This window comes from Brassica oleracea, chromosome C9 (assembly GCF_000695525.1).
Source record: "Brassica oleracea var. oleracea cultivar TO1000 chromosome C9, BOL, whole genome shotgun sequence".
Lineage (NCBI taxonomy): Eukaryota > Viridiplantae > Streptophyta > Magnoliopsida > Brassicales > Brassicaceae > Brassica > Brassica oleracea.
In genome coordinates this window covers 21866664-21875894 of record NC_027756.1, presented here as the reverse complement: position 1 = coordinate 21875894, position 9231 = coordinate 21866664, and the positions used below count along the sequence as shown (strand labels likewise).

Genomic DNA, 9231 nt, shown 5'->3' with positions numbered 1-9231 from the left:
TATGTAGAACCTACACCGAGGTTCACATCAGGGGGAGTAGTGCGTGTTGTACTCTTTTTCCTTCATCATGGTTTTGTCCCACTGGGTTTTCCTGATAAGTTTTTAATGAGGCAACATTAAGCGTACTACAAATCCTGTATGGTTATGGCATCCAAGGGGGAGTGTTATGAACATTGTGGATTGCCATTAACCAAGACAAGAAGAGATGGTCCATCAGGCCACGACCAGGCTGGCCCATCAGGCCACGACCAGGCCCAACCACAGCCGTGTCCAAGAGGAGAGAGAGTCGGCCTATCCTTTGGCCGACCTTAGATCTAGATGTTTTCCATTTATCTGTTTTAGATCTTTTCCTATTTCATGTTGTATTAGGTTTTGGATAATTTTCTTTTTCCTATTCCTTGTAACCCCTATATAAGGGAACACTTTGATTGAGTAATAATATACAGAGACATACGAAAATATTCAGTCTAAAAACCCTTCGTTCACAACACTAAACCCTTTTTTTCTTAATTATGCCTCGACCGAGAATAGGAATATATAAAATTAAGGAGCTAACTAACTGCAATAAGCAAGAACAGATAAATCGAAAAGAACATTGGAGTATTGTTGTTTATGGATTTAGACTGAAGAATAGAGACATAATGGTTTGTCTTAGCTTCAAGGGGGTTAAATAAAAACCTATGAGAGGTTGTCACAAAGAGCTATAGATAAGGAAACTTAAATAATGAAAATGTCAATTTACCTATCGTATCTAAGATCCATGTGTGTCTGAGATAGTGACAAAGAGCCATGTGTATTTGAGATAAAGACAAGAACCTTAACTGTGTCGTTGAAAATATCTATCAAGTGATGTGAAAGAAAATCAAGAACCAAAGGGCCTTTACTAAACATATATATAATGGGGGACTTTTCTCTCTTCTAAAAGCATCCACGTATGCAAATAATAAAGATTGTAGGTCCCATTTATTGTCCGGTTTTGTTTGGTCGACTAGGTTATGAATTTGGTCTGATTTCTGAGTTTAGCGTTTGGTTTGATAGATTAGTGAAACTCACGTTTAATGTTATCTTTTCTTCCAGAACTTAACCTCACCGTCTCTGCTATTCATAATCTCATCTCTTTGTCTTCCCAGTCGTTATCTCTTGACCTTCCATGTGGTTAAATGTTTTTTTTTAATTATGCCATAATTGTTATTCACATTGAATCCAGTATTCACGTCGACGCCTCCGATTCTTTCATCTGAAATCTATAAAAAAAAAAGAAAAGAAGAAAAAATGCAGCGATCACGAAATTGCAAGATCTGTGGGAACGAAGCCATACACTCTTGCCGTATTCCGATCCCTAATCTCAAAGTTCTGTTCGTTTATGAGTCGTCGCTATTGAATAATTCGATCTCGCGTTTTTACAATGAGTTGATACGATAAGCTTCGCTCCAATCTCTGTAGATTTTCAAATTTCCTCTTTTATCAGATCGTTTAGTTGATCTTTTCACGAATTTTGGAAATCTGTTCTGTTTCTTCAATGGATAAGAATATTTTGTTTACCGATGATCTTCCTGATGGTAATTGAGATTTTGCATTCCGGTTTTAGATTAAAATCAAATATGTGTGTTAGGGTTGTATGCGGTGTGTATATGTTTTTGCTTTCCAAATCTCATGATTTCCTGATACAAGAATATTTTTTTCTTTAATTTGGAAAGAGATTTGATGAATGATTCATTGTAACATGTCTTGCAGGCACGATCTCAGTGCTTCTCCAGAAGCAGAACAATGTGGTGCAGTCTTCCGAGATCGTGATTGGGAGTGGTATATCTGCTAGGAACCTCTCTGAAGCTTCTATTAACGTGACTGTTCTCGAATCACACGATAGGATTGGTGGTCGATCCACACTGATTACTCCTTTGGTTGTCCTGTTGATATGGGAGCTTCTTGGTGAACTTTTTTTTTTAATCTATATGTGATGTATACGTTTTGAACAGCCTCGCGTTCTAAAGCCTTTCTCAAACGTTGTCTAGGTTACATGGAGTCTCCAACGACACCCCTTAGCTCCTATTATACGCCGTCTAGGGGTCACTCTATACCGAACTAGCGGGGAACACTCCATCTTGTAGATCATGATCTCGAAAGACCCCTTTTCCTGCATGTACGTCCTATTATTTTAACGAGTTATTTTTTGTCATAAAAATCAACGCTTATAAGTATAATCTGGCTTTTTCCTATCTCAGTTATCGACTTTATGACATGCACGGGAATAAAATTCCGCCGCAGTTGGTCACTCAAGTTGGAGATGCATTCATGAGAATTCTCCAAGAGGTAAAAGCTTTGCATTTTTGCTTGAGTTAAAATTTAGAATTAGCATATCCTTTTGTCGTAAATAGAATTTGACACATGCTAGCTTGATTCTAGACGGAGAAAATTAGGGATGATACTGTTACGAGCAGGTACCTAATAGGCTTCCCTTAAATTAAATATGTTTCATCTTTAAATTTTAATATTAAATGGTACATTTTTTCTCTTGGTGAACACACATGAAGTTTATTTTATTTACAAGGTTCAGATTCTCGAGGTCTTGAGCCAAAATGGCTGGTACTATGTCTCTTGCACTCGCTGCAGCAAAAAACTAGACAGATCTGCCGCATCTCTCCGCTGCAACCAATGTGTTAATCACAATGTCACCAATGTAGTAAAGTAAGAACTTTACATACTCATAAAAAAAAACAATATACACTAATTTTAGCATTTCTATCACTCATGTTTTGTTTATTCAGGTACCATGTTGAATTATTGGTTGATGATGGGAATAACTATGCCACTTTTGTTGTGTTCGACAAGGAGATGCTTAAGCTCGCTAAGCAAGATGCAGCTGCTCTTCTTCTTGATGAGGTTTTTATTTCTTCCCACCAACATCTCTCAACACTCTAACAATCACTCAAACCTCTAACTACTGCAGGTTAATAGTGGTGTCGACAAGAAACTCAAGGCAGAACTTGGAGGGACAGATTTAGATTTCCATATACGTGTCACTCCACACAATTTCTCCCCAGACCACTGCACCTTCACCGTTTCCGCAGCCAGTGACAGTTTTAACACCGAGGTATTATAGTCTATACTCAACTAAACTTTTTCATGCGACTCATGTTTAAAATACCTCATCTGAACCTCTCTCCAGAGTTGCAACATCAATGAAACACCATTTGTTGAAGGGAAGTGTGGGGACGCATCCACTTCCGCTTCTGCCAGCAACACATCTACGGCTGATGTGAAAGGTGGACGCATACACCCCCATGAATGAGAGTTTTTAAGCAATGAAAACGTGAACCCAAACTCTGCTTGCGTTTCTTTATAATTTCTTATATTACTATGCATATCCTATTTCATACTTTCCAGTTTTTCCTTATTTTCATGTTTTTTCAAAGCCATTTACGGCTACAGACCTTATCCGACGAAAACAGTTTATAAGTTTTAATTGTTTAAAGGGTTGACTTAAAATTTAGTATTACGGTTACAAAATACGATGATACACCTTAACATAAGTAAACATGCAGTATAGAAATATACATCCCCTTCGCATGCGCTATCTTCATTAGCATTTTCATTTAAATAGAATTTCCAACATTATACATGTGCATAACTATGAATTTACACATCTCTACCCTTCTTATTCATCTCTTCTGATAATCACTACAAGTATACTAACCAAACACTTGACTCCACCTCCTATAACAATTTCACGTACAACATCTATCTTTAACATCTCCGCGCTTGCGCGGGGCTCCGCCCCTAGTTAAGAGAATAATTAAGATGATAAAAGACTGAAGTTACCCAAAGTGATCTAATCCATACTCCGTTGAACCTTCGCTTGAGTTAACTAAAAATGCTTAGTTTGATGCCAAGAAACTGCATTGATGAATATTGTATCACTCTTGCACACAACACGTTACCACCAGTCTAGAAAATTTAGCTTTACAGAGACAGTCAAACCAAACTGAGCGAAATCCCTGTTAACGGTTTAAAATTCTAATCAAATGTGTTACTTTGTGATCAATGGTTAAAAATTAAACTTCAAAACTGGTGGGTTGAGCCAGCCAATGCAATAGTGCAAAACAAAGGCAACTCCCAAAAACCCTGATAGCAAGCTATCTTAATGGGCTTTCACCCTAAAAAAATAGAGTTAATATCGTGTGGCCCGATGGACCACATATCAGATATTAAACTGATAAGAACAGATACTACACTTGATCTTAGCCAAAAGGCCGAGAAAGGTATGAATTATTAGGACCATCGAGCTTCCATTATATACACAAGCTTCCAGAGTGAACGATTCATAGTTTAGCGATGTGGGATAAATAACCAAACCTTTCTTCTTTAGCCTCGGCCACGTTGGGCATATTTAACTAATTAATGGGCCAATTAACTTTATTTTCAACAGTTTGATATTATTAATTAACTGCAATAAGCAAGAACAAATACATCGTTTAAAGAACATTGAATACACACACACTCTCTATCTCGCGCCACCAGTCTCAAGGTCTTTCCATGGTGGTGAGCTAGAGATATTCCACATGAACTATTGTATTAACTCATGTGAGCATTGAATACAGACACACTCTTACGGAATTGAACAATGTTTATTGTTCAAGTATGAGCTAGATTTCACTGAAACTATTTGGATATGTTTTACAACAGTTTGAGTGTTTGAGTGTTTGATGTGGCTTACATGAAAAGCAACATGTTCCAGATTTTGATCAATTGTCCGAGTGTTTGATGCCCTCCAAATATAGGCTTATCATATGGTCTCAGCTGTCTCTACAAAGCCTAACGAAACAGCTTTGATCGTTTAAATACTCCCTGAGGCTCAAGTATGCGACTAACAGATTCAGAAAGTGCAATAATACACCAATGTCATATCTCGTCTCCTGTCTTTGGTTCAATGAAGTTAATCGGATTACATCACGATATCAGTTGAGTTTTGCGTACACATACCTTAAACTTCAGAGACTCGATCCAGATAGGCTATTTACGCCTATAAACATGTTCTAGATAACATAAAAACATATTAGGGATCTGATCATCTTTGCGTCGTTCCAGGATTGTGAGCGTTGACCATTAACTAAACTCTGCCACCATCGCGCAGATTTCATCACCTCCTGCTTGAATGATAAAAGTAACGATAGTTTTTCTACATTCAAAATACCAATATTTCGTCTACTGTTAACCTCATTTTGCCTCTTTTTCTACTTGTAGTTGTAGTGATGAGATTGTAATCAGGTTAACGTTAGGCCAACGAACCGGACATCTCATTGTTCTTTTCGTCCCACTTTTTCCATTTCCTCTTTGTAAGGGATCATGATCCCACATCCCACAATTGCTCCTTGTAACTCTTATCTATTTAAATCAATGAAAACAAAAAAAAGAGAGACCTTAGTTGGTATCAATAACTGGTTTCTAGATTTGAAGAGGGACCTCACATGTTTCTAGATCAATAATAGATGATCCTATAACTGGGACGTATCATATAGCTTAGAAAGAGACGAAACATGGAAGAGAGACCTAATTGCCATTGCGAATGAGCCAAGACAGAATCTTGGTGATTTTAGAAACAACTCACTCCGGACATATCGAAAGAGCTATGAGGATTAAGAATAAATATAATGCACGATATATATTCTACAAAGACAGAGTAGACAGCAATGGGGATGTAGCTCAGATGGTAGAGCGCTCGCTTAGCATGCGAGAGGTACGGGGATCGATACCCCGCATCTCCATTATTATTTTTTACTCTCATATCAAAACCAAAACTATTTCCTCTCTTTCTATCATTCTATGTATATATAAACTGACTAATTTTGTTTGAGCAATGTATTTTTTTTCCCAAATAACTTGAACTAACGTATCATACTCTCTTGCTGCAACTCTTTGCAAACTTGTGAACTCAAGAGTTACTTTTTTCAAGTTGATCTAAATTATCTGTATTGACTTCACCACAGCTCCAGATTCATATCTGCAACTCATGGAGCATGACCTAAAAGGAAGTAGATATGGAGTAGGCAGGATGTGCCTTGAGAGATCATGAAGGACGGACGTTCGAAATGGAAAGCTGCAAGCAAAGGCTTTAAGATGGTGACAGGTTTTGAATATCAGGAAGTCATCTATTCTATGATATACCGATTCCAAGGAACTTGTCGAGGCAAATAACAAAATAAAAGGTGTGGCCCATCATCCCCTTTAAGGTTGTTCATCAATATATACGCCAATCTCTCACTCAATCAACTTCCCACAAGATAGTCTATCACCCATCCCCTTTACTACGAACTGTTTTGTAGACCAAATCTAAATAAGCCTAAAAGCAAAAAGGTACTAAACGAAGAGTCCAAAAACATTCTTAACAAAACCGTAGCTTGCAAGCGACAGATTGAGATATCTTAAAGGACACATCCATTAAAGACCATCACCCCCTCCTTACCCCAACAACAAAACAAAAGTGTACACTTTTTAAATTTGTCGTCATAAAGTGATTCTAACGATTTCGATTTGTTAAAAAAAAAAAAAATTAAAGAGAAAACTAAAGCACAACATATAAGCAAAACAGTGAACAAAGACCAAAAGATGCTACAAAAGCATAAGCAACTTGGATTATTAGAAAATAAACATTTTTAAAACACATACAACAATGCTAACCAGATTTGGCAAACTCTAAAACAGCTTCAACTTTTAACCAACTTATTATATAACCTGTTTCAGTTTTCTTTTTGGGACCCTTTCTGGTCTCTAACAATACAGAAATGATTGTATTCAAATTGATTTTTTTTTTTTGTAAGAAAAACAAATATGGAAGATGATGAAGAAGCAGCAGCTTAAAGGTTGGAGCTCGGAACATTCAATGAAGTCTTTGACTTGTGAGCTAAAAACCCATCAACAAGAATCTGGAGGGTCTTCAAATGTATGTTGTTTCAGCAACCCATCACCGCGCAATTGTACACAAAGTTAGGAGAATGTTTCCTATCGAGCAATGTCCACTGCGGTGGACCACCGTCCCTCGGCACCCAAGAGTTCAGCTCTATAAACCCACCTCCTGAGTACTTAGGTCCACCTATAACAATCAACCTCTCCCCACAAGCTCTAAAAGCAAGCCCCCATCCGTTAACCGAGCCAGCTCTCTCAGGCAATCTCCCAATAGTTAACCATTTCTTCTTCTCCTTATTACTTCCTCACCTCCATATCCGCGTGATCGGCAGCATACAACTGATTATCCACAACCGCAACAAGAGGCGGTGCTTCAGCTGGTGGTGGCATACCATTACCAGCTTGCTCAGCACGGCTTCTCGGAGGTGACAAGTCAGGGATTGGAGTCCATTTCTTGGTCTCTAAATCATACTCTTCCCCACACGTCAAGGCCTTGGACTCAGCACCGCCTATTCCACCAATGACGTAGAACTTCCCGTCCATGAAAACACCAGAACACATCTTCCTCGGTTTGTTCATCCTAGGAAGACTCACCCAAGTTTGAAGCTCAGAGTTATACATCTCAGCGAAATCAAGAATCTTCCCCTGAGAGTCACACCCACCGGCGAATATAGCAATCTCTCCGAGACTCGCTGATCCAAACAAACACCTCGGAGAGTTCATCTCCATACCAGAAGACCAAGAATTAGTGAGAAGGCTGTATCTATATATAACATGAGAAGAGAAACCGTCTTTTCCCAGGACGAGGAGGTCAGTGCCGACGGCTAGAGACTCCTTGTCTGCACACATGAAGGTGACACTAGAAGGCATCGTTGGCAGCTGCATCCACTTCCTCTCCACGGGATCGAAGGCAACCCACTCCAAGAGCTGGCATGAGAAGTAAACCCAATGCTCTACGAACCCGTTTTGTTTCCTTAGTTTATAGATATCTCCACTCTTCACCAAAGAACGGAAGTTCCTATTCAGGGAAGCGATGGAGGCGTAATCAGACCTGGAACAGCGGAGGAGACAGTCTATAGAGCTGTCTCGACCAATCTCGTTGAAAAGAGAATGTGAATCAGATGAATCAGCACCATTAGAATCAGATTGTTCTTGTGACCCATCACAGCTCAATGAACAGTCAGAAGAATCGCTATCATAAGTAATACAAAAACCCAATAGTTTAAGTGACTTGGTTGGTCTAATCTCACCACCAACAGCCTCCACATTGCTGAGCTTGTCTTCCTCTGGATACATGTACGAGACTCGAGAGCTTGAGAAAACCCTTGAACTCAAACACGAATCTGGTGATCGATTCTCCAACATGTCTTTGAATTATAAAGTCTTGGACTTTCGAATCTAATTCACAAAACCCAGATGAGAAATGGATTCAGATTGCAGATTCAACCCAATTAACCTAATCAAATCAGTCATCGAGAACAAGGAAAGTTGCCAGCTTTCGACATCTCCAGATTCCAACCCACTTTCACGAAAAGGGAGGAAAAGAATCAAACCCGGTGAAGTAGAACAGATAAAATCTTCTATCTCGATCTGTTCATGAATCCATCTGCTCAAAGAAGACAGAACAAAAGAGGGTTTGGTTTTGGTTTGGTTGATAATTAAGAGATTAATTATTATATTAATTGCAACATGTTACGAAAGTCAAAAATAGGAGGAAGAGCCGTTTTCGTTAAAAATATAAAAGATGTGGGGTCCGTTGCACTATTTGTACAGTAATTTTTTTTTCTATATATATGATCGATTTCGATCATTTGAAAACGCATCATTCACTCTTCTCTTCCCTCTGTAATAATCTTTCTATCAGTGTTATAAATTCTACGGATATAAATTTTGCCCTTATTTAAATTCTCGCGATACAATAAAATTCCAGTTCTTTTCATAACACGTTATCAGCACGATCACTCTGCGATTCGAATTACAAATGGCAAACATCGAGAAACTCCAGTTCCCGGCCCTGAAAATAATTGGCGAAAATTACGTCGGGTGGGTCACAAACGTGAAACCATATCTGGTGATGAAAAAGATAACCGAAACAATTGTAATCGGTAACAAATCACCACCCGAACATATAGCCGAAGCGATAATCTTCCTGAAGAAGCATTTAGATGAAAGTTTAACGCACGACTATGCAAACGTCGAAGACCCAGCTGAACTGTGGCAAACTTTAAAAGAAAGGTTCGATAACCAGAGACAAATCAACCTTCCTCACGCTCTAGAAGAGTGGAAAAATCTGAGGTTCCAAGATTTTCAAAAGGTTGAGGATTACAATTC

At 38.6% G+C, this 9231-nt stretch overlaps 1 long non-coding RNA gene, 1 other non-coding gene and 1 pseudogene across 2 annotated transcripts; 2 read left to right on the top strand and 1 right to left on the bottom strand.

The window, feature by feature from the left end:
- Positions 1 to 2219: 2219 nt before the first annotated feature.
- Positions 2220 to 3435, top strand: LOC106317549. Its single transcript, XR_001265156.1, has 4 exons — positions 2220 to 2310; positions 2555 to 2685; positions 2766 to 3091; positions 3167 to 3435. It is a non-coding gene; the product is annotated as an uncharacterized LOC106317549 (long non-coding RNA).
- A 2254-nt stretch (positions 3436 to 5689) lies between these two features.
- Positions 5690 to 5762, top strand: TRNAA-AGC. The gene has a single exon. It is a non-coding gene; the product is annotated as a tRNA-Ala (tRNA).
- A 903-nt stretch (positions 5763 to 6665) lies between these two features.
- LOC106313942 lies at positions 6666 to 8577 on the bottom strand (annotated as a pseudogene).
- Between the last annotated feature and the right edge of the window lie 654 nt (positions 8578 to 9231).